Source organism: Enhydra lutris, unplaced genomic scaffold (genome assembly GCF_002288905.1).
Source record: "Enhydra lutris kenyoni isolate GAN:26980312 unplaced genomic scaffold, ASM228890v2 scaffoldscaffold8, whole genome shotgun sequence".
NCBI lineage: Eukaryota > Metazoa > Chordata > Mammalia > Carnivora > Mustelidae > Enhydra > Enhydra lutris.
In genome coordinates, this window is record NW_019154092.1 from 1013276 (window position 1) to 1017259 (window position 3984).

Genomic DNA, 3984 nt, shown 5'->3' on the forward strand with positions numbered 1-3984 from the left:
GCCTGATTTGGGGTCTAGTTGTGGGACGGCACCCTTAGAAAGCACACGCACTGAGTTCCTACAGTCCTCCCTGACACACCAGCATGGAGGTGTGGAAACCAAGACCTAGCAACCAGCTGGCCTCGCTCAGGCCAGCCCTGGATGGAGGCGGCACCCCACCACCCGCTGGGCCTCTGCAATATGGCTGTCGGGGGCCTGCGTGTTGGTGGGAAGGCAGGGCTGTGGCCAAGGGGCACCTGCCCCTGACTCTTGCCAGGACTATCTCTGGATCTTGTCCTCTGTGCCAGGAAAAAGTCGGATGAACTAGGACCTGAGACCCCCACCCCAGTCCCCAGTCCCAGCAATTGCCCATGTTCTCACCCTCAGCACTGTGGGCATTTTGAATGAAAGGGTCTTTGTTGGGGGGCTGTCCCCCCATTGTAGTGTGTTGAGCAGCCTCTCTGGCTTCTCCTTCCAGGATGCAGAACACCCACTACCACCAGCAGTGGCCAAATCATCCCTAGTTGAAAACTACTGCTCTGGACCCATTAGCTCCCAGTTGCTGAGAATGGCTTTGCCAGCTGTTGTGTGGGCTGCCCTCCCGGAGGGTGCCTCACTGGACTGACCTGGGGTTCCTGCCCCACACTGATTCCTGGGAGCATTGGGGGTTACCCCAGTGTCCCGCAGGGGCACACCTCCACCTGGCAGGGTCTGAGGCCCATTCCACTGCTGAGCCATTGGCCTTGGCCTCCCACCCCACTTGTCACTTCTGCCGTATGAGGTTAACATTCTCAAGTGCCAGGGATCAGGATGGGGACCTGATGGGGACCTTTCGTCGACCACACACGGGGCAAAGGGGGTGGATGGGGCAGATCTCTGATCTGAGCTTGACTGTGAGGGTCTAAGGGGGTATTCTGACAGACTCCAGGAGAAAGGACTAGGGACAAGGGTGGCTGACTTGGAGAAGGGGGACAGGCCTGCGATCATCACTGTGCTCCGTGGTGGACCCCGGGGCCCCTCACTGCTGCACTTGGGCATCCTGGAGACCACAGCTCCTCCCAGAGTCTGACTTTGGCAGGGAGTGGGAAGAGGACTTTTGGGAAGGGCAGGTCTGGTTCAGGAGTCAGGGGTGCAGAAAAAGTGGGCGGAGACAAGCAGGAGTTGGGAGGGTGCAGTTTCTGACCTGGTGGGGTCCAGAGTCTGGCCCTGTGCTGTCAGGACCATCCATGGGGGGCCTCCCCTAGGGGAGGGTGCCTTGGCCACTGTCCCGATGTCTCCAGCACTTTGTTCACTGAACTTCACAACCAGCCGGGGTGACAGAGCTCCCCTCCATACTGCTTTTGAAGCTTAACAAAAGTCCCAGGGCAGCTCTCATGGGCCCAGCAGGTCCCTCCCTGAAGCTCAGTTATCACACATGAACTGATGGGTCCCCACCCCCGCTCTGTCCCAGGTTTCTGGATCATCAGACCCCACACCCACACTCCAACTGTGGCCAGAGGCATCTCAGACTCAACACGCCCAACTGGAAGCCAGCTCTGAGGCAACCGGAAACTCTCTGGTGTCCTCCTCTCCCACCCTGGGCACCCAATCTTCCCTCTCCCCCTCTGCCTGGCTCAGCACTGGCTCCTCCCTCTCCACCTCCTTGGTGTGGCCCACTGCCTCCATCCACTCCCCACTCATGACAATCATGGGCCTTGAAAAATGCATACCTGATCCTGTTACGAGGCAGTGCAGAGCTCTCCTTGGTTCCTGGTGCCCCTGCAGGAATCCCACTCCTCTCCCTCCCTGCCCATCCCACCCTCAGGGACTTGCCTAGCCGGTGCCCACATACCACAAGGACCACCAGCAATGTCCGTGATCCCATTTACCCAGCCAAGTCAGGGACTCCTTTGCATATCTTGCTACACAGAGGAAATCAGAACCAGGGCTACAGTATCCCCAAAATAACACTGGCACAGTACAGACCAGCCCCTACAGAACATGGTTAATGCAGGATCCAAGGAAAATGCATTGTCTGAAACAATTGCATGAACAATAAGCATCAAAATGAATAAAGGATCGAAATGAAAGTTAGTAAAGGAGCAGTCAGAACAATCAGGAAAGCAAGGGGAAATGCTCGGGAACAACTGAAGCAGAGACTGATAAATCTGAAATCAGGAAAACGGGTCTTTGAAAAAACAATGGGTTATTCGACAGCTTACAGTACAAAAGAAGAAAATGCAAACACACAAAAGGAATGACAACGGGGAAATGAGCTCAGATATAGAGGAAGTTAAAAGATCATTCATCCAAATAAATTTGGCAAGTTCAATAAAATAAATTACTCTCTAGGATGACTTAAGTAGGGTTACATGGGACAAACACTGAAAACGCTGTTTATCTGAAATTCAAATTTAAGTGGGTGTCCTATATTTTTGTTTGCTAAATCTGGCAACCTTTAATATAAATGACAGATCCAAGGAGGGGCAAAGATCTAGATGTGTCAACAATCATTAAAAAAATTAAGAACATTACAGGAACACTGGCTTACCTCAAACACCCTTCTAGAAATTTCCTCAGGTGAAGTGTGTCCTGCCATTAAGGCCAGAGACCAGTCTTGCCAGTTAAGCCCCCACAGGGAGGAACAAGAAGGAAAATGTCTACATTCACTTTATGAAGCCAGCAAAACACCGACCCCAAACCTTCTAAAGAGAACCACAGACCAGTTGTGTTTTTGAAATTCAACACGAAGTTCCTAAAAAATATTAGCATGGAGAATCTAGCAACACATGAACACAATGACATGTCCCACCTCACCCAGTAGGGCGGACACCAGTGCTGCAAGGAAGGTCTTCTTCTTTCAGTGTATCCATGAGTGTGACTCTCACTTCTTCTCTTCTATCCTGAGGAGAAATGGTTTATCTCTACAGAGAATGAGGGAGCATTTGACAAATTTCAATACCCCTTCTATTTTTTTTTTTAAAGATTTTATCTATTCACTTAAGAGAGAGAGAGCACAAGCAGGGGAAGAGGCAGAGGGAGAGGGAGAAGTGGACTTCCCACTGATCAGGGAGCCCGACGTGGCCCATATCCCAGGACCTGGAGATGATAACCTGAGCCGAAGGCAGACGCTTAACTGACTGAGCCACCCAGGCGCTCCTCAACACCCATTCTTGATAAAAATGACAAAAGAAAGAAAGAAACCCACCAAAAAAACACCAAATAAAATGGGAATGAATGGATACTCCTTTAATGTGAATATATGTCCCAAGGCAACAATAGCAACCTCCGCTGGGCATTGACCATGGGCTGGGTACCTGTCTATTGCTTTACATGTATTAACTCAATTCATATAATTCTCCTTAATGAAGTGGAGCTATGATTATCCCACTTTTATAGATGAGGATCCTGAAGTCATAATGAACCAAGGGTCATGCAGAATAAATGCCAGGAACAAACCTCCAATACACTGAGGGAGAAAATCAATCTTGACTCCTACCTCACACCAAATATAAAAATAATTTAAGATGAATCTTAGGCCTAAATGGAGAAGTTAAAACAAGTGCTTGGGCAAGTGTTTCAACATCAATTATTATAAAGACCTTTATTTTTTTGAATTCCATCGGGGAGGGAAAAAATCAAAGGGCTCCTGCGTGGCTCAGTCAGTAATTGTCTGCCTTCGGCTCAGGTCATGATCTTGGGGTCCTGGAGTTGAGCCCCACGTCAGGCTCCCTGCTCAGCGTGGAGTCTTCTTCTCCCTCTCCCCACCATACCCCCTCATGTTCTCTCTTGCTCTCTCAAATAAAGAAAATATTTTTAAAAAATCAAGTAAATCCATCCGAATTTGTTTTAAAACAAATTATAAACATACAGTTGTTAAAGCAGCATATGAGTAAACCTACGAAGTCAAGCCACCACAATGTAAACTCCACAAAGAGATGTAAATAAATATGGAAATCATGTCTCTGCTAAAGGAGCAGTTCAAAGCCATAAGAAAAAGATTGTTATCAATACCTCTTGGAACAA